Raw genomic sequence first — 22,762 nt, 5'->3', positions numbered from 1 at the left:
TTATTCTTGATGCCTAACAGAGTCAACACAGTCCTCATCTTCCTTTCAGTTCTCCTGCCACTTGGAGTGGGAAACTGATGTGAATTCAATTTTCAGCTACATTGCTGGGTATTGCAATCATGAATAAGGTTCAATACTGTCAGAAACATAAGCATTATGGAAACAGTATTCATGAGGAAAAATATAAAAATATGAGCAATACAAATACTAAAATTTGGTAAGAAACAAAGATTATTATGTACATTATATACAATCTAATGTTATTTAAACAATAATGAGCATGTAAATTTTATTATTTCTTTAACTCAGTTAGAGTAACACATTGTTTTTCCATAACTAGTATCAACTTTGGATACTGGGTGGGACTGGTGTGTCCTGTCTCTGAAAGGGAGGGGAAAGGAAAGCAACGACATTCAGCTGTGAGCATGCATTCATGAAGTATGTGATTTTAAAAGCTGCACCTTTACTTGTAAAATGGGAGCTTAGACTTTTCACAAGATAAGGTAAAATTCCTCATATTTTATTTGTCGACTCAGTGGTGAGAAGACAATAGTGAAACAAATATTCACACAAATCAGCTGAAGACAACATAAGCTATGTGGTACTCTCAGAAATTCTATAAATAATGATCTTCTCAACTTCCTAGCTACGAATTCTTGGGAAGACAACTGGGAAATAACATAAACAGACAAAATTATTGTCGGAGATTCAAGGCATTACAGTAGATACGAACTGAAGAATCCAAGAATTCTCATGAAACACTCAGGTCCTCTTTTTCAGATACACTAAGCATTCTAAATTCCAAGCCAAATACCCAGTAAGAAAAAAAAAAACACATCAAGATCCAAGGATATCTCTGAAAAGAGCATTATAACTTTATTCAAGTTATCTGTCTCCAAAGGGAAGAAATTATACCAAGCTTTCTGCAAAATTTATTCATTACCAACTTAAGTTTTTGTTCTGGAGTCTTCTGAAATCTTTCAGCTTGAGATCTATTACATTATTAAAATCTTGCTTAGACATCCTCAGCTTATACAACAAAAATCAATAATCAACTTATTTTCATTGACACAAAATGTTTTCACTCTTTTCCAAAAGACTGGACACATTTTCCCCAACTCCTGATGGGGAAGAATGTACCACTGATAACAGTGCAAATTTCAGGGATTTTAATTAAATCTGCTAATGCTTTCTGGTAGAGTTTTTTGTATCATGGATAATATAGTGATCATAGCAAGTTTTATTTATTAGCAGAATAACTCACTCTATGCTAAACATTCCCCAGAGTAAAAAATAAAGGAAGTCAAAATTAGCATTAATTTCATAGAAGATAAACTATTAGACATGCTTTAAAATGTTGAGCATGTAATGTCTGTGAAGCTATTTTTAAAAGATTTTTCACATTGCAGAGTTTGATGTAACTAGGACTATTTAATCATAACTGAACATAAGAATTTTTCACATAAGCCATAAAAATAGTCAGGAACTGAGTGAGAAATACAAAACTTTGGTTAATTAAAGCCTGAACTAATGTTACAGGATGGTAGCTTATACATCAGTTAATTTTTCTTTTCTGATTTCAAACTCCAGGTTTAACTGCAACCACTGCAACCATGTCCACTTTTTCTTTAAAAACTTTTTTAAAACTTCTAAAAACTTTTCTTTTTTGTCTTCTTGTATGGAGAGAATTAGGATTAAAAAAAATAAAATAATGTAATCTTTTTTTAGTGGCCTGAAAACTTGCATCTAATATTGAGGAATTTTCCCCACCTTGTGACGCGTAGGGAAGCTGCAGCTGAGAACTTCTGGTTCAATATAAATAACATCAGTATTGTGTCTGTGTAATCCAAGCTGCTGAGAGAGGAGCTGGGGGAGTGGGTAGCATTGTCAATACAGGGGCAGGACCAGGATGGTATGCAAAGATGTTGACTTGGAGTCCTCTGCCAAAGTGCTCCCGTCAAACATCACATGCCCCTCCACAGTGATGAACTGCCCCCTCTGGCATAGAAGGGTTGACTGATGTTAGGAAGTGTAAATTACATCTCCCTGTGGCAGCTTGTCTTTAATTCAATCTTTAATTATAATCAAGTGATGAGCACATTCCCTTCATTTTCATTTTGTTTTGGTAAGTTCCGTTCTGATAAAGCTGATAGATTAATTGCACTGGGGAATGAAGTAATAGAAGTTGGCTGAGAAATTGTTCAAAAAACATTTCATTATTTTTTTCTTGCATTATCTAAAAAATGTTTCAGCTGGATCTAAAAAAAAAAATAATCACAGGTTATTAACAGCAGGAGAGTACTTCCCTTCTGCCTGCATCCAGATACTTGTAACACACCTTGAAATGCTATTTGTGTAGTACAGCTAGGCACAGGACACATGGTTTTGACCATGCTCCTTGGGAACACAAGCATCTCAAAAATATTTCAGAATGATGAAACACATACCCACATTGTAAATCTCTGCTCCTGAGCGCTCATAGAATTTTCCTATTCCAAGTTAAAAAGATAAAAATCTCAGAATGTTTATAAAAGCACACTGAAATGAATAGAGAATATATACCTATGGTTGTCAGGCTATAGCTGAACTGATAACTGTGAGTGGAGTTTGGCAGAAAATTCTGCAGTCACTGATAGCTTAAATGGCTTTCCCCTGAGGGTCTGAGAGGGCTTCAGGACTGTGGAATAAAAGGACACATGCAGATGGGGTACTGCTGCCCTTCTCTCAGAGGCACCAAGAAGTGCATCTTCCCTCTGCTTCCAAATGGGCAGGGAGCACTGAGGATCAATAACAGAAACTGCTATATCCTAATCAATAGACTCTTATTTTTCTATCTGTTATGGGCTTCTCTGCTATATGAACTAAGCATAGAAGGAAAGTAAGGACGTTTGAATGAACAAATCATGATTTAGAAATTACTGTGGAGAGTATCTTGGTCATCCAGTATTACTTCACAGTGCAATACTACTCACTCACAGCTACTCACCTTTACAACTCCTCGCATCTTAACCTGGAGAACTGTAGTAGCACAAACAAGGAAACATCTAGGCAATTGTATGAGATAATGAAGTGATGCCAGCTTGTTTGTGTTCAGTTTACAATATAACATATAAGTAACATAAAGAGGTAGCTTTGACCACTGGAGGTTTGATTTGGTTTGTTTCTTTTATTTGTTTGTTTGTTTGTTTCCACATAAAATAATTGTTGCTTTCTGAGGTCATCTAGTTAATATTGTGTGTCACAGAGAATTCTAGTTCAACGTGCAAAGTTTAGATAATTGAAAAAGGACACAACCTTTATGACTAAACATTTCTGCTAATATGTATTTACCATCTTATCTAATACATTTATTTTATTTCCTTTTTATTATTATTATTATTTTCAGGCAAGTTGTTTTTACTGGACTATGAGTAGCAATTTCCTACTTTTATAGCCATGTGACACTGTTGTCATTGCTTTTAGCACAGGAAATGATACATCTGTTAGTAAAGAGACAAAAAGAACTCTCCCATGAGTCACAAAAAAAGCATTTGCCAAAGCTAATTAAATGAATGCCAAATATGACAAGTTAGCTTAAGACCTGCAACAATTTACAGTACACCAACTTCGAGGGAAAGGGGTAGCACATGGGGAAGAAGGTAGTGAAGGGTAAGCCTAACTTTGTAGAAGGGGGAAAGCTTCCTTGTCTGACTTTTCTTCTCAATAGTTCATCTACCATTGCTGAGCTAACCCAATAATCATTTCAGAGCCTTTGTTTTCCAGTTGTACTCTTTTACCACTGAATTATAATTAAGGGCAGGAAAACTGTTCATTATGTTTGAAGTCACAGTTAATATCTTAAAAGAAAAAAAATTAAATATTATTCTAAGATGTTAACTGTTCTAAGACAAAATTGCATTTATACTTGTATGTTAATACAGAAAGAATATTAATATTTCCCAGGATTTTATAATATTAACTTTCTAATTAATACTTACTAGTTTAATTAAATTTTCATGTGACTGCAGTGCGAATCTGCTAACCAAATGTTTTGATCTTGATTTTCTTAAGGAAATTCAAAATGAAATACAGAGGTTTTTTTAAGTATTCAACTAAGGAATACAATAAGAAGGCAAGTGTTTCTGGAATACAGTAAGAAGGCAAAGTATCCCATGGGCTAGAGCATTAGAAGTCAATGGAGCCCATGGGAGCTGGCTGGCACTTAAACATCACTTCTTCTGAGCTCAGGATGCATCCCTAGAGTAAGAAATCAAGGAAAGGTGGCAAAAGGCCTGTGTGGATGAGCAAGGAACTCATGGATAAACTAAAAAGAAAGAAGAAGGTTCATGAAATGTGGGAAAAGGACCTGTCCACCTGGGAAGAATATAGGAATGTTGTCAGGGCCTGTAGGGATGCAACAAGGAAGACTACGGTCCTCTTGAAATTAAACTTTGCAAAGGAGGTAAAGGATAACAAGAAAGGTTTTTTTTTAGGTATGTCAACAGTAGAAGGAAGACTAGGGAAAATGTGGGTCCACTTCTAAATGAGGAGGGTGCACTGGTAACAGGGGATGCTGAGAAGGCCAAGATTCTGAATGCCTTCTTCACTTCAGTCTTTAGTGCTTAGACTATCCCTCAAGAATTCCAGATTCTGGCAGAAGGAGAGAGAGTCTGGGGAAAGGAAGACTTCCCATTGGTTGAGGAGGATCTGATCAGAGAGCATCCAGCCTCGATCAACACACACAAATCCATGGGACCTGAGGGGATGCACCCATGTGCACTGAGAGAACTGGTAAAGGTGATTGCTGAACTTCTCTCCACAATCTTTGAAAGATCTTGGCAAATGGGAGAGGTGCCTGAAGACTGGGGGAGAGCCAATGTCACTCCAATCTTCAAAAGGGACAAGAAGGAGGATTTGGGAAACTACAGGCCAGTCAGCCTCACCTCCATCCTTGGAAAGATGATGGAACAACTTGTTCTGGATACCCTCTCCACACAATCGGAATAGAAGAAGAATATAAGGAGTAGTCAGCATGAATTCATCAAGGGGAATTCATGCTTTACCAACCTAGTAGTCTTTTATGATGTCATCACTGGCTGGGTAGATGTGGGAAGAGACATGGATGTTGAGTACCTTGACTTCAGCAAGGTGTTTGACACCATCTCCCACAACATCCTTGTCATGAAAGATAGAAAGTGTGGGATAGAAGAGTGGATGGTGAGATGGACTGAGAACTGGTTGACTGGCAGAGCTCAGAGTGTTGTCATCAGTGGTGCAGAGTCTGGTTGGAGGCCTGTAGCTAGTGGTGTTCCCCAGGGGTTGGTGCTGGGTCTGGTCTTGCTCAACATCTTCATCAATGGCCTTGATGAGGGGATAGTGTCCACCCTCCACAAGTTTGCTGCTGATAAAAAGCTGGGAGGAGTAGCTGACACACCAGAAGGCTGCGTTACCATTCAAGAAGACCTGGACAGATTGGGCAGCAAGGAACCTGATGAGGTTTAACAAGAGCAAGTGCAGAGTCTTGCACCTGGGGACAAGTAACTGCATGCATCAGTACAGGTTAGGGGATGACCTGCTGGAGAGGATCTCTGCACAGAAGACCGGGGTGTTTTGGTGGACAACAGGTTGGCCATGAGCCAGCAGTGTGCCCTTGTGGCCAAGAAGGCCAGTGGTATCCTGGGTTGTATTAAAAAGAATGTGACCTGCAGGTCGAGGGAAGTAATCCTCGAGGAAGACTGACAAGAGATCTGATAAATGTTATTAATACCTAAAGGGAGGTGGGAGGCAAATGGATGAGTCCAGACTCTTCTTTGTGGTGCATAGAGATAGGACAAGGTGTAGTGGTCTAAAACTTGAACATAAGTTCCATACTAACAGGCAGAAGAACTTCTTTATGGTAAGGCTGATGGAGCACTGGAACAGGTTGCCCAGAGAGGTTGTGGAGTCTCCTTCTATGGAGACATTCAAGACCTGTCTGGATGCCTACCTGTGTGACCCATTGAAGGGTACCTGCTTTAGCAAGGAGGTTGGGCCTGATGATCTCTTGAGGTCCCTTCCAAACCCTGCAATTCTGCAATTCTGTGATCTGTGAAGTGTAAATTTGCTAATACAACTGTAGAAATATTTTTTTTCCTCTTATACATACTAAAAGCCAGAAGTCTGGCTAAGCATCATGACCTAATTTAAACTTAAAAAAATAGGTAAAAAATACATCAACAGAGCTGAAGTATCAGTAAGTATCATACATGCTTTCAATCTGAAAGCATGTATGTCCATGGTGCAGTTCAGGTCTCAGGCTGCGGAGAATGCCTGGCCCTGTTGCTGCTACAGGAGAGCAGCGGGGATACCACCTGTGTGTGGCGTGAGCTGGTGGACGATCTGCTCAGCCTGGTGGTGGAGCTCAAGGAGGAAGTAGAAAGGTTGAGGAGGTTGAGGATTGTGAGAGGGAGATGGACTGGTGTAGTCGCACTCTGCCATCCCTACAGGAAGGGTGCAGGGGAGATGCTCTTCCAGCAGTGGGGGATCATCTACCCTCTCACAGTAATATGGGAGGGGGTGACCTCAGAGACAGCGAGGGATGGAAATAAGTCCCAGTTCAGGGCAGCAAGCAGACTGCCTCTCGGCCTGTCCCACCTTCCCAGGTGCCCTTATGTAACAAGTATGAGGCTCTGGAGCTAGAGGAACAGGAGGATATGGATGTGGGTGAAGGTCCATCCATGCAGGAGAGGTTGCCAGGGGCTAGTCAAACTGCTCCCTGTATCGCTACAGTGTCACTGAGGAAAAAAAAGAAGGGCTGTGGTCATAGTGGACTGCCTTCTGAGGGGAACCAAAGGCCTGATAGGCTGCTCAAACCTGTCCCACAGGGAGGAGTGCTGCCTGCCTGGAGCCCAGGTGAGAGATGTTGCTAGGAAAATCACTCACCTGGTTAAGTCCTCTGATTATTATCCTTTACTAGTTTTCCACGTTGGAAATGAAGAGGTAGGCAAAAGAATTTCTCAGGCAATCAAAAGGAACTTCAGGGCTCTGGGAAAACTGCTGAAGGGATCAGGAGCGCAAGTAGTGTTCTCCTCTGTCCTCTCAGCTGGTGATTGGCATCTGGACAAAAGGAGGATGGACATGCTGAATGAATGGCTTTGCAAATGGTGTTGCACTCAGGGCTTTGGGTGCTATGGCTTGGGATGCAGCCTTGAGAAAGGGGGAATGATGACGGCAGATGGGAGGCGACTGACTAGAAGGGCCACAAATATTCTAGGGAGCCAGCTGGCTGGGCTTGTTAGCAGGGCTTTAAACTAGATGGGGGAAAGGGGTGTACTGGGTGACAGGGAGGAGTGTGGGAACACTGTCACCTTGGGAGGTGGTAGGGGAAAACCCCAGACTTGTATTTATACAGACTGGGGAAAGAACTCCTTGAGAGCAGCCCTGCAGAGAAGGACTTGGGGGTCCTGGTGGACGAGAAACTGGACATGAGCCAACAGTGTGCTCCTGCAACCCAGAAGGCCAACTATGTTCTGGGCTGCATTAAAAGAGAAGTGGCCAGCAGGGAGAGGGAAGTGATTGTCCCCCTCTACTTGGCTCTTGTGAGGCCCCATCTGCAGTCCTGCACCCAGCACAAGAAAGATGCGGAGCTCTTGGAACAGGTCCAGAGGAGGGCGACTAAGATGATCAGAGGGCTGGAGCATCTCTGCTATGAAGAAAGGTTGAGGGAACTGGGCTTGTTTAGCTTGCAGAAGAGAAGGCTCACTGAGAAGAGACCTCATTGTGGCCTTCCAGTACTTGGAGTGTATAAACAGGAGGGGGAACGACTGTTTACAAGGGTAGATAGTGACTGAACAAGAGAGAACGATTTTAAACTAAGACAGGGGAGATGTAGTTCAGATATTAGAAGGAAGTTTTTCACACAGGAGGTGGTGACGCACTGGAACAGGTTGCCCAGGGAAGTTGTGGATGCCCCATCCCTGGAGGCATTCAAGGCCAGGCTGGATGTGGCTCTGGGTAGCCTGGTCTAGTGGCTGGTGACTCTGCACATAGCAGGGGTGTTGAAACTAGATGATCATTATGGCCCCTTTCAACATAGACCATTCTAATAATCAACCTGATTTCCGTAAGGAGTTGTAAGTAATACTCCAAAAAAAAAAAAAAAAGATGTTTTTTGTATTAAACAATTAGTCTACTTATTGTGCTATTACAATTTATGAAACTTTTTTTTTCTATTTTTATAGGAAATTACAGCAGTGCCAATAAAACTATGATGCTATAAAACCTTTAAAAATATGCTATACCTTTAAAAATATGTATTGGTCGCTCCAGAAGTAGTATCTCCTATTTTCTTCCATGGAAACTACAGCGATACAAAAAGCAAAATAACAATATTTGGTAAAGTGAATTCTCAGCTACAAAACACTATTTTTCCGTATAGTCTCCACCATTAGCTATGCATTTTCACCAGAGATTAAAAGAGCTGCTTGCCTCACCCATGAACAACTGCACCAGTGGAGATGACCAGTGTCACTTTTGCCACTGCTGAAATGCATCACCCACTGCCTTACTGTGCTCACATTTACTATTTGGTCTCCATAAGTGTTCAGCAGTATCAACAGTGCTACACACATTAGAGAATTGAATGTTCGTCCTAAATCATTTAGTGTAGAAAAAAATTGGATGCTTGACTCTGCATGTACAAAGCCAAATTTGATGCCATATATCTTAGTATTTCCAGAAGTCCTTTGAAGTACTGTTGTTAGTACTTAAGGCTTTTATACACATACACCAAAACTTTAAGCAGTGTTGCTAATGTTATGTAATATAAATACAGCTATTATAATGCAGCTATAAGAGTACTGTAGAATTACTTCACTGAGTCATTAACTTTCTTTTTTTTTTTTTTTCATTTTTCATTTTCTATTCTTATTCTTTCTTATTCTTCATCATTATTTCGAGGTTGCAAATTTTTGGACCTGACTGCATACAGAACCCATAAGGGCAAAAGATATGCTGATGCTGAGACAACAAGACCCTGTCGAATTTGACATTTTTAGCTGACAAAAGGTCCTCCAACAACAGTGATTTGTATCATCTGTCATCCGTTCTTCCTAAGTCTTGTATCAAAATAGCCTGGAGAACTGATCTCTGTTTTTATCTTACCTTGCATTTGTCTCCAATATCTGCCTTAACTAACAAAAATTTGTGCTGTGCCATAAGTTCTTCTCTTACTCAGCTTTCTGCAATAAAAGTATTACTTTTAGTAGCATTTTAATTGGGAATTAGCTTACCAGGCTAGCACTTACTATTAGAAATTAGAAAATAGTACTCTATTACATTCTTACATTATTCTATCATAGAATCATAGAATGGTTTGAGTTGGAAGGAACTTTTAATATACATATACTTCCAATCCCCCACTGTAGGCAGGGACACCTTCCACTAGACAAGGTTGCTCAAAGACTCATCCAGCCTGGCTTTGAACAGCTCCAGGGTGGGGTCATCCACAACTGGGCAACTTGTTTCCATGTCTCACCTCTATTTTGTATCATCCCATTCTCTTTCTCCTTCCTCCATATGAAAGCATACTAAACAAAATGCTGTAGAAATCCACAAAATCAGGGGAAAATATTTTTCTTATGAAAAGGAGAGAGTATTTTCTTACTATCAGCTTCCAAAAAATTCCCAGAAGAGTATGTTAAAGTGAATTAAATCTCCATTTAATGCTTTTCTTTGTCATAACAAGAAGACAAAAAATTACAAAACACATACCAACTTGCAAAATAAGGTTATAATTTATTAGAATGAAAACAAAGCCATTGGCATTGTATTTGTTTATTTGCTTTGGCACTAACAACTATTTGATCATGCCTGAAATGCTCGTTTTTGCTCATCTATATGTCTTGCTAAGTTGTTTTTTTGTTGTTACTGTTGTTGTTGTTGTTTTTAATATGAAATACCTCTTGAAAACATGCTTTGGATAAATTTGAATAATAAACATATCTGTTAGTCAAAAGAAGCTGTCAAATAGACATTAATCTAAACCATTTGTACTCCAACATTTTTCATGGAAGAAGTAAAGAAATGCAAAAGGATTTTAGAGTTTTTTTACTCCAGTTGTTTTCTCTCTTTCAGCTATGTTATGAAATGAACAGTAGTGAAAGGAAATAGAAAAGGTGTAAGACTTCTGTATCTGTGGTATTACTCTGTCCTGAAGAGAGAGACTGAATTATATGCCTTGTTCCACAAGGAATTTTATTAAGTAAATGAAAAGATTGAAGTGACCCCCTTGTAAACAGATCCTTTGGATTGAATAAGACAAAATTCTTCCTTAACATGTTTTCAATTGTTCTTAAATATTTAAGCTTTTGTGCTTTCTGTGTTGAATTTCTCTGGGTTGGCATCTTGGGATTCATGGAACTCCAGTGTCACACGGGCATCAAAACCAAGGCTGAAGTAGTTACTGAAGACATCCAAGGTAAGCTTATCAGCAGCTGCCTCATCCTTTTCCTCAGAGTTTGCTTCAGGGTTTGTTTCCACATGGAGGTTCCAGCGATCAAGCTGCACAATGTTCCCATCTTCCACATGAGACAAGATCTTGGACAGAGGCTCACCTGTGTAACCCTCGCTCCAGTTCAGTGTCCTGGCCAAGTCATTGCCTATCCCCAACAGCAGGATGATGACAGGAGGAGGTGGGTTGAGGCGCAGCTGGTCTAGAACGGAGAGTATCCAGCCCACTGTGCCATCTCCCCCACATGCCAGGATCCGTAGGTTGTGGACCTTGCGGTACAGCTCCAGTGCCTCCTTGGGACCACCCTGGCTGAGGTCGAAAACTTACTGTGGGTTGAGATACCACATGGACTGGATGATCTTGGCTTCCTGATTCCCACCACTCTTGGGGTTCACAAACACCAGCAAGGGCTTCATGAGAGGAGCTGGCATGGGCTTGATGGCAAAAGGTTTCCATCTTCCTTCCTCAGCACCCTTGTTGCTGGATTTTTGCTTGAATGCTGTCCTCTTCTTCTTCTTACTGGATTTCACTGGATTCTGGGGCCATCAGACCCACAAAATCCAGGTGGGAGAAACAACAGCAGCAGCGTGAGCCCCTAGTGAGCAGGGCTATTCGATGTGTTGCCGCATGAAAAAATGACACTTTGCTGTGATACACTTGCTTGCACCAGGAACAGCTGATGGCTACAATCTCCTTACTGTGGAAGGAAACTTCTGCTGGAAACCCTTGCCACACTGCCGAGATTTTCCTTCCTGCCACCTCCGATGCACCCAGTGATGTCGGACAACTATGGGCTCCCGTACATTCCAAGATCCTGACTTCCTGAAGGAAGGTTTGCAGCAGAAATTTGTTTTCTACAGCTGTTCTATGCAGGGTGCATACACTATGATCTTGCAAGTTGCACACTTAGCCTGGAGAGAGGTTTTTGCAGCAGCTTGGCCATGCAGTTCTGCTCCTCAATGTAGCAGAAATATCCAGATACATTGGTCTCAAACCAGATGTGCTCCCCATAGACTGCAGTCTCGCTCCAGTCCACAGTGCTGTGAATCTGCCTCTCTGTCTCGCTCCTTAGGGCTAGCGCAAGGTTTGGCTGGGCTACTATGTCCTGGAGGCTGGACTTGGCAATAGCTTTCCTGTGTCCGAAGAGCCTGAGGCCGGTGAAGCGCTTGTTGCTGCGCCGGCGGCCCGACGGCGGCGGCCCCTGCTCGGGATCGGCGCCGCCCGACGGCGCGGAGGCGGCGGCGGCGGAGGAAGAGGAGGAGGAGGAGGGCAAGCCGCCGGGCGGCGGGGGCTCTGCCGCCTCCATGACCGGGCTGGGGGCTCAGCGCCGCCGCTACCGGCTCGCCGCCCAGAGCTTCGGCTCCATGCGAGGGGGAAAGCACTGGAACAGGCTCCCCAGGGAGGTGGTTGAGTCACCATCCCTGAATGTGTTTAAAAACCGTTTGAATGTGGTGCGCAGGGACATGATTTAGCGGTGGGTTGTTAGAGTAGTATGGTTAGGTTGCGGTTAGACTTAATGATCTTGAAGGTCTTTTCCAACCTGAGCAATTCTGATTCCATGATGATTCTATGATTTGGCAGGGATGATAGAAGGGTATAGATTCAAAACAGAGAAGAGATGCAAAGTGGAATTTTCCTTGCAGTAGTAAAAGATTAGAGAAACCATCTACGCATCTAACACGCTTCTAAAATTTTACAGAGTATCATGGCGAATCATCCTGAGGAATCTATGAAATCCTTACATTTTACTTTGTCTTTATTATTGTAATTATGGAGAGAGAATCTTTTATACTTTAGGGGACATCCAGGCTCCAGCCTCCCCCTCAAGAAAAGCATTTTCAAAGTACAGCCATGTAAGTCACCAGCAACAGAGAAGCAGAAGCCACATCCATGTTCTTTTAGAAGCTTTTTTCCTCACTGAATCTATGTGTTATTAACAACAGTCGAGCAAAATAAATCTCAGTTGATAACAGAAGTCAGAAGCTTTCCTGTTTTGACCAGCCAAAGGAGGGAAAGGAAGGAAGTAAGGAACAACCATTCTTTAAAGCTCTCCACTTCCATTTTCTAACAGAAGCACAGCTATAGCATTTTTATTTTATTTTATTTTATATCACGCCATTTGATAAGCTTTTGTAAAACTAGAATAAGTTCTAGTCAGGAAACACCAGTTGAGAGGAAGCAGAAGTAGGAAATATCTAGAGTTGATGGATTTGTGAGGAGCAAGCAGGGCTGGAGATTAGTGAGCTGTTTGCTCAGGGTATACATCATATTCTGCCTTATCTGGTGACACAGTTTTGAGGTAGCCCCTTGTGAGAAGCTTGAAACCACACCATGATGCCTGGCTCAAAGCAATGTCTTATAAATGCAGGCCTGTGTTTAAAGGAAGAAAATTCTAATTAATTCCAAAGAAACTAGCCATCAACAATTACGAATTTACCACCAGAGGTGGAAAAGGGGTTGGATCATCATAGCCACGGGAAGATGCAGACATGTTCTGGAAGTCCAGGAAGAGAGTAAGTGAAAGTGTGCAAAACACTCAGAACAGGGGAAGTATGAAGGTTATGCTGAAAGGTTCTGCTGTTCTTAAAACTGTTCTGCACAGTAAGCTTGCCCTATATTGCTATGAAGTACCGTGTTAATGTGCTGTTATGTTAGTGTTAGAATTTGCCAAGAAAATCTATCTGTATGTTTCCTTACTTAGAAACCCAGTCAGGTATGTTTTCCAAGTGCCCTGTTTTAGCACTGTAGTTGCAAAGACTTAGCTGATACTAGAAATGTGGCACTAGCAAATACTTTTTGCTTCTGCTGCTGCTTACACCAGCATCACATAAAACATTAAGTAATCTCTCTTGGGAAAAAAATAAATGCAGCTAAGCATTTTTGGACTATGTATTCCAATCTCTAATGACTGGTCTCTGTGTATCTACTTGTAAATTTGAGGAGCAGTATACAAATGACAGCAAGAACTCAAGAGAATGAAGGCAGAGCTGGAATGTGCCAAGGATATGGGATTTATTCAAGGAGAACAGACAGGCCAAGATTTTACATTATATGTTACATTAACCCTCTAAAATCTAAAAATCTGGATAATTCCTTAATAATATGCTTTAACTTTTGGTTAGACCTGAAATGGTCAGGCAGTTGGACTAGACGATCTTTGAAGGTCCCATCCAGCTGAACTGAACTGTTCTAGTCTAGTCTAGTCTAGTCTATTCTACTGCACTCTACTCTACACTATAATATTCTATAAATTTATTCTATTTTTCTGTGATATTCTGTAAGTTAGGATGAAGTAGTTCAAATCCTAAAATTCAACCCAGAGATAAGAATAAATACAGAATGCCGAGCAGCTTCAGAATCAAAATATAAATTCCATGGAGAAAATATCAGTGAATGTACATTCGTTATGAGCCTACAGATCTAGAAGTTGACTTTACATTCTTGGGAGGTTCTGAACTACTTAGACCAATTTGAAAATTTGTCTTTTTATGGAAAAGCAGACCAACCAACCAAATTTCTGGGTTCCTAACTCAGCTTGTCTTCTGTTATTTTGCACTACACATTTTAAGTGCTTTCAAGCGCCCCAGAAAAGCAAGTCTTTGAAAACTAGAAGAGTATAGTTTTGACAGACAAACAAAACAGGATTCATTCACATAATACTGAGTGTGCAGAAATACAACAAAGCTCAAAGCAGAGATCACTAATTAAGATTAAAGAGAACAATGACAGACATTTGACACCATGGCCAGTGTCAAACCTATCAGGAAGTTGCTTTCCATGAAACAGGGATGGTTAGGCAACTGATGACAAAAATTATTTTTCTCCTCAAATGATGATGTTTCAAAGTGTTGACCTGAATTGGGACACTTCACTTTGTTCTGCACTGGAACGGAAACACTGAAAATGTATTTACATCTGAACTGTGGCTCATTATACAGTGACCTCGTACAGAGACCTTTTGTTTAGCAGCACAGACAGAGTGAGCACAGCAGCCAGATATTATAACTGTCTGTTTCATCTGCCTATGCATGAAAGGCTTTTGAGTCTCCTTTGGCTGACAGAACAACAGCTAAAGCTGAGTGGAATTCCATAGATGAGAGTGAAGGTTCTACACAGAAGATTGCTAGACTCGGGTACACTATGCTCAGCTTATTCCAGAGGTAATGCTGATTAAAAAAACACCTCATGAATTGCTTATTTCAAAATGTAATCTTCCTTTGTCATTGTCCTCTTCCCACCTTTTCCTTCCACCATCCCAATTTTTTTGTATTGGCTACTGGGAAGCATGAGGGAGAGGAACTCCAGTGATCACTGTACCTAGTTTGTATTCACAAACACAGGAATGCTTCCTAAAATGTAGTATCTTTTAAGTGTCTTACTGCACAACAGATAGTAGGCCACCCTTCTGTTCTTTTTTCAAGTGGTCACTGTTTAGGAGAGTGAAAACTCATAGTAACAGATGCTAAATGCATGAATTCATATTTTTGTACTACTGAGTTCTTCCCATGGCTCCTGTCCTCGAACTTCCCTAACCCTTAAATAATGTGTGGGTTGTCTTTCGGATCATAGACATCTCCCAGCTTGGGCAACAGCAAATTATTTTGCCTTTACATTTATTAATGCTCTTGTAATGAATTTAAAAAAAAATGAATTTATCTATGGAATGTATTTCCAGAAAAAAATTCCTTTCTGCTGAACATTTTCATTTTGGCTGAGTATTTCACCTTTCAGCGTAACTCACTGCAATCTCCTATTTACTTAGTGAGTTAGTGTTTTCTCGCTCTTAAAATTCTTAGGTTAATCACATCCCACATAATTTTTAATTTACTGAATCCAGATGAATTATATTTACCTCTTTTGTGCTGTAGAAATGATGGTTTTCTCATTAAAAGACAAAAACTGAGTTAATGTCATATGGCCTGAAGTGTCCTTAAGCTAGACAATTTTAAACCCCCCAAAACAGCTCTGTTTGGTGCTGCTTAAGGACACTGATTCTGCACATATTTACATATACATGGAACTGCAAAAGCAGCCACACTGACAACAGGATTATTCATGGGGGAATATTTTTCATGACAGTTTAGCATGTGTATGCCTTCTGGCCAATCAAGATCAAAATCATTTGGTTGAAACTTCAAGACCTGTGGCTGCTGAGCTTGACATCTCAAAGTAAATAGATATAACTGTTAAAGCAAGCAGAGATAGGTTAGTTTAAAATGAATGTAGGAGAATAAGAGGCCTACAGAATGGTTGTATGTGTTAAAGGTGATGAGACAGTTTGAATGAGGCTTTTGGGGCTTTTAAAATTCAGATTTTGCTGTGTAGCATGTCTAACAGGATAGGATACTCATTGCTGCCTCTCTTCTGTTGCCTGCTCCTGAAAGCCATACCAAAATGCTTGTTTTGATTTGAAATTCATATCTGATCAATACTAAACTGAATTTAGCTCACCTGTGCCCATTTTCAAGTCTCCTCTATATTTTGCTTCCTTAAATTGCCCTAACTGAAGTCTGCATGGAACTAAATTTGGAACGTGTAGAAGAAAATATGTTCTTTGCTGCTGAAAATCTTGCATTTCTGGCACAGGAATATTTCTATCTTTTTCTTGAATAAATGTGTTCCGGAGGGAATAGTCTTAAGAATTATTCAAGTTTTAATTTATTTATAGAGTTATTTACAATATAACTTACCGTTGCATGTCCTAAGTTATCAGAATTATAGCTTGTTTACATAGATCCGCTGTGAAATGCTTTCTTTTAACTGACTCGGTTGTCTTAATTACTAAGACATATTAATCCAGGTGATTACTCATGCTGCTTTGACCTTCATGGTACAGAAATGTCACAAAACACCTAGAAGTCTAACAAATGCCACCAGAAGGAAAATTAATTGCCTACACCTTTATTCAGCAGTTATGAAAAGGCTGAGTACTCTGCTGTACTAAGAAGATGTTTCTCATGACTGAATTTTCTTGTCTTTTTAGCAACATCTGACATCCATTTGAGTAAATAAGCCAATTTCCTATGTCATTTATGCAGAAATTGCAGCAAGAAATACAAACTTTTGCTGCATTTGCTTCTGACTTCTTAGAAACTAATTGTAGTAAAAGCTGGACTTTATTAAATGAGACAATTACTTCACCATTTCTTCCATTTGTGCTGTTGGAAGTATACTTCAAGAGAATTTCTTGTGAGCTTTAACAAACTATTTTATGATCTTAAGATTTATGAAGGAAGAAGGGCATTCTGATGAGCCATGTCTATCCTCAGAGATGCAGAACTGAGTATAAATGAATGCAAGCTTTCCTTTCTAAAGATGTTGCCCTCATCAGTGTCTGTGCCCTTGTGCTCTAGAAAGTCAAAATCTCAAGAATGTGATAATAAGGCAGAGGAATCGAGTTCTTTTCCATATCCATCAATTTCTGACTCTTTCCTTGTTTGGGTTGCCAATCAGAGGCAATACAAATTTATCATTATGCTTTGCATTCTTCATTAATAATTGAGCTAAAAATACTAGTGAATTTCTTCAAATTTAACACACTAGCAAATATTTGTCACAGTCCTTCTGTTAAAAATGACCTGATATTTTTAAAGTAATATCATCTCTTTGAACTATTTTGCTAAGCACCAGCTTTCTGGTATTAAAATCTACTGACAATTTTTCTTTTCTAAATAATGTGTAACATCTGTTTACGAGAGCTACAATTTATAAAACATTAAGGGGATTAAATACAAGTAAAAACATTTATTGAAAGTAACCTTGAAATTTTGATGAGTACTTACTACAACAAATTTCACATCTGCCTTTTCTGATTTCTTACGTGGCTGCCTTGAAGAACATAAATGAGATGAGCTGTGTTTGTGCACTGCTGAGTTCTTCAGTTGAAAATAAAGAAAAGTCTAGACAAGCCTGGAGCATTAGTACCAATAGTAAGTATGGAGGTTGTGGGGAGTTTTCAGTAGCAATTTTGGTCTGCTGAGGAACTGTTAGTAGATGGGGTAAAGACACTTCCGAGTAGTAACTGTTCTCTGAAAAGTATGAAGAAAAATACAAAATACATTCATAATGCACTGATTCAAAGCAAACTAGCATGGGTTTTGGTTATTCATCATTCTCTGAAACTCTTCACGTATTGCTGGTGTCTGCTAGGTTAAATGATGTGTTAATTCTTTTCATGAAATAGACACCACTGTGCTTACATCAGTGACTGCTTCCAGATGCATCCAGTCCAGAATCTTCTTTTCCAAATCTGTACCAGCTTGGAGAGTTAACTTCTCCTTTAAATGATTGCATTATGGGTGGGTTGCCCCCAAGCAGCAGACAAGCTAACCCTTGATAAGCGCTGGTTGTGCCCCTGCCCTGGCACATTCTGGGAGAGCAGAGTCATAAAGAGAGAAGTCCTTGAGTCTGTACAAGCACTGCCCACCATCAGCCAAAACACAGATGTGCTAGAGGCGCTCTTTTGGACACATATCCAAAGTGCAACACTGCATGGGTGCTATGAATAAAGTTATCTCATCCTGCACAAACTGAGCAGACTCTGCTAACTCCAAGGACCTCAGTGACACTGGCTCAAGCTACATCAGCAGTGTCACACTCAGAGCTGCACTCCCATTGCAAGTACCTGCCTGCCAGAAAAATGAGCAGCTTGCTTACCACTTTTTAAGCAAAAACAGGGCAATTGTAACTTTCATGTGACAGAACGTTGCCTGTCAGAAAACAACAGTAGATGCCAATTATGTCCCTGCTGTTAGAAAACTAGGAACCATTTTCAATGAAGAAGCCTTAATGAAGTTCCCTTCTAGTCTGCTATATGCAGAGGACTCTACTTTATTGATCCCCTGTGGTGAAATGTTCTCCATCATTGTAAGCCAGAAAGAAATATCTGGAATAAAAGTGTAATCAGTCTGAAGTTACACGCATAGACCACATTATGTATAGATGGACATGTACATCTATTAAGGTAAGTGATAAAAGACATGGAATTCCATCAAAACCACTGATGATATTCCTCCAGAAGGTAGTATGGTGTGTTGCACTCTGTGCCATGCTGGGATATGTAAGTACCAGTATCAGTTTCCTAGAGGATTGCATTCTTCACACTTTTAACCTCCTTCTTCCTCACCCACAAAAGTACTGTGTGCATAGCTCAATGCTGTAGCAAAATATGACAAGTGCACAGATTTGGAAGAGAGGAATTTGAGGTTCCTGGCCACATGCTTGATCATTTCAAAGCAGCTTTCAGGTGGCTAATAGAAATACATTAAAAGAATTTGAGTAATTTTCCTTCCCAAACTAGAAGCAATATTAGTTAATGGAAAGTCATTAGACCAGCAAGATTCTCAAACCATTGTGAAAGTCATTTATCTTTCCTTGATCACAGTTTCCCTTGCAGAAAAAATGGTGATAAAACTCTTGCCACTTTTGTAATAGGGAAATTAAATGAAAGTCTGTGTTCAAACAGTATGTATTGTGCTTAGAATTAGTCCTTTTGACTACTCGCAATAAAATAGGTAATAACTATCTCAGATTCCAACACTGTTGAGTTTAACTTTCAATGCATTAACAGTGAAGAGTTTTATGTGTCCTTATTTTTACTAGTGAACTTTATAGGCCAGCAACATTTTGATTATAAAAGAAATAAAGATTTTAAAAACAGCTGTATAGTGTTGATTGAAGGCTTTACAGTGAGGTATAAAACTGCTTGCACTGATAGTTAAATGAATTCTATAAACTGCTAGTAATGAATATGTACAGTGAGTGTGCATGAGAAAAGAAGGCATTAAACAAATCAGTTCCAAAGTTTTACAGCAATTATGTCAAGAGGGTATTTCTGTGAGCAGTTAGTTTGTGGTGGTTTTATTTCATATCTTATACATTTATTTAGAAGAAATGGTTTGATAGGATAGAGAAATGCAGTGTTTTCATGGCCCATGAAACATAGCCCCCATTTAGTTCTGTAAGATGTTCAGCCGTGCAACATCCAAGGAATCCAATCCACAACTTAAATCAGCAAAAGGTGCTGGGAAAGGAGCACTACCAGTGAGGGAGATGTCACAAATGTACTGGGGATAGAGTGCAGGAGGCAGGGATTTGTGTGGAGAAGCAGCCTCAGCAAGAGGCCAGAGTGAAGGAGTTAGAAGCAGTTGCTTTGTGAAACAAAGAGCAGTAGTGCACTTCCAGTGTCTTCTCCTTTCAACTCTGCACTGTCTGTGCTGAAATGTGCGAAGATGTCTGGCTATTGCTATGAAGAATATGCAGCCGAACTGGAGAGGAAGTTCACTGGGGGCCACAGTGAACAGAGAAATAATGGACAAGTAACAGTTCTGCTCACTAACCATAAAGAGATATTTTCCACGCAGGCAGAAGAGTGGTTTAGAGAGCCCTTAGGGCAATTGACACTATATTCACACAGGCCACACACAGGTATCAAGCGTGCAAATGCACACAAATACTTGCAAGCACAAATCCTTCAAAGAGGCTGTCTCTCAGCAAAGATCTAGAAAGTCTCTGCTGCACTCACAGTGCCAGAGGATGCTTTAAAACCTCTTTTCATAGAATCATAGAATCATAGAATTAGCTAGGTTGGAAAAGACTTACAAGATCATCCAGTCCAACTATCCACCTACCATCAATAACCCCACTAAACCATGTCTCTCAACACAACATTTAACGTTTCTTGAACACCTCCAGGGACAGTGACTCCATCACCTCCCTGGGCAGCCCATTCCAGCGCCTGACCACTCTTTCAGAAAAGTAGTCTTTCCTAATGTCCAGCCTAAATCTCTCTCTGGCACAACTTGAGGCCATTCCCCCTCGTCCTGTCACTAGTTACAAGAGAGAAGAGGCTGAGCCCCAGCTCACTACAACCTCCCTTCAGGTAGTTATAGAGAGCGATAAGGACACCTCTGAGCCTCCTCTTCTCCAGACTGAACAATCCCAGCTCCCTCAGCCGCTCCTCAGTAGGCCTGTGCTCTAGACCCCTCACCAGCTTCGTCGCCCTCCTCTGAACACGCTCCAGGGCCTCAATGTCTTTCTTGCAGTGAGGGGCCCAAAACTGGACACAGTACTCGAGGTGGGGCCTCACCAGGGCTGAGTACAGAGGGACAGTTACTTCCCTGCTCCTACTGGCAACACTATTTCTGATACAAGCCAGGATGCCATTGGCACACTGCTGGCTCATGCTCAGCCGAGCATTGACCAATGCCTCCAGGTCCCTTTCCTCTATACAGTCTTCCAGCCACTCTGCCCCAAGCCTGTAGTGTTGCCTGGGGTTGTTGTGGCCAAAGTGCAGGACCCGGCACTTGGTCTTGTTGAACCTCATCCCACTAGCTTCAGCCCAGAGATCCAGCCTGTCCAGATCTCTCTGTAGGGCCTTGCTACCCCCAGGCAGATTGACGCTTCCTGCCAGGTTGGTGTCATCTGCAAACTTACTGAGGGTGCCCTCAATGCCCTCATCCAGGTCATCAATAAGGATATTGAAGAGGACAGGCCCCAGCACCGACCCCTGGGGAACACCACTCGTGACTGGTCACCAGCTGGATTTAAAACTCCATTCACCACCACTCTCTGGGCCCAGCCCTCCAGCCAGCTCCTTACCCAGCAAAGAGTGTACCTGTCCAAGCCACAGGTTGCCGACTTCTCCGGGAGAGTACTGTGGGAGACAGTCGAAGGCTTTGCTGAAGTCTAGGTAGACCACATCAACAGCCTTTCCCTCATCCACCAGACGGGTCACTCGATCATAGAAGGAGATCAGGTTGGTCAAGCAGGGCCTGCGCTTCACAAACCCATGCTGGCTGGGCCTGATCCCCCGGTTGTCCTGCAAATGCCACATGATCTCCCTCAAGACAATCTGCTCCATAACATTCCCTGGTACTGAGGTCAGGCTGGCAGGCCTGTAGTTCCCCGGATCCTCCTTACAACCCTTCTTGTAGATGGGAGTAACACTGGCAAGTCTCCAGTCTTCTGGGACCTCTCCAGTTGACCAGGAGTGCTGATAGATGATGGAAAGTGGCTTGGCTATCTCCTCCGCCAGCTCCCTCAGCACTCTCAGATGGATCTTGTCTGGCCCCATGGACTTGTGGCAGTCCAGGTGGAGTAGTAGGTCTCTGACTGTTTCTTCCTGAATCGGGGGGGGGTTTATTCCGCTCCCCATCTGAGACTTCCAGGTCAGAGAGTAGAGTACTCTGAGGATAACTGGTCTGACTTTTAAAGACAGACATAAAGAAGGCATTGAGAACCTCAGCCTTTTCATTGTCCTCAGTGGCTGCATTCCCAGCCGTGTCCAGTAAAGAATGGAGATTTTTCTTGGTCCTCCTCTTACTCTTAATATGTTTGTAAAAGAGTTTCTTGTTCCCTTTTACCCCAGCAGCCAAGTTGAGTTCGAGCTGGGCCTTCACCTTTCTAATTTGCTCCCTGCACATCCTAACAACCTCTTTGTAGTTTCCCCAAGTTGCCTGTCCCTTCTTCCACAGGAGATAGATTCTCATTTTCTCTTGGAGCCTCAGGAAAAGCTTTGTGTTCATCCATGTTAGTCTCCTTCCCCGCCAGCTCATCTTGCGGCTCAGGGGGACAGCCTGTTCCTGTGCCTTCAGGACTTCCTTCTTGAGGAGCGACCAGCCTTCCTGGACCCCTCTACCTTCCAAGACTGAATCCCAGGGGACCCACCCTACCGGTCTCCTGAAAAGTTTGAAGTCTGCCCTCTGGAAGTCTAAGGTAGCAGTTTTGCTGTCCCCTCTCCTGGTTCCACCAAGAATTGAGAACTCTACCATTTCATGGTCGCTCTGTCCAAGGCAGCCCCTGACCTCCACATCTCCCACCAGACCTTCCCTGTTTGTGAACAGTAGGTCTAGCAGGGCACCTCCCCTGGTAGGTTCTCTCACCAGCTGCAGAAGGAAATTATCTTCCATACACTATAGAAACCTCCTAGACTGCTTCTTCTGTGCCATGTTGTATTCCCAGTATATATCGGGGAAGTTGAAGTCCCCCATGAGGACAAGGGCTGGCAATCACGCAACTTCTGCCAGTTGTTCACAGAACGCCTCATCTGTCTCTTCATCCAGGTTAGGCAGTCTATAACAGACCCCCACCAGGATGTCTGCCTTGTCAGCCTTTCCTTTGATCCTAACCCATAGAGATTCGATGTTATCTTTCCCAGCTGCAGGCTCAATAACATCAAAACACTTTCTAACATAGAGAGCCACGCCACCACACCTCCTTCCTTGCCTATCCTTTCTGAAGAGCTTGTAGCCATCCATCGCAGCACTCCAGTCATGAGAGCGATCCCACCACTTC

General features: G+C 41.6%; 1 pseudogene; it reads right to left on the bottom strand.

The window, feature by feature from the left end:
- LOC110390263 lies at nucleotides 10,318-11,774 on the bottom strand (annotated as a pseudogene).

Source organism: Numida meleagris, chromosome Z, assembly GCF_002078875.1.
Source record: "Numida meleagris isolate 19003 breed g44 Domestic line chromosome Z, NumMel1.0, whole genome shotgun sequence".
NCBI lineage: Eukaryota > Metazoa > Chordata > Aves > Galliformes > Numididae > Numida > Numida meleagris.
Note: the sequence above shows the minus strand (reverse complement) of the source record. Positions and strands in the feature narration are given on the sequence as shown.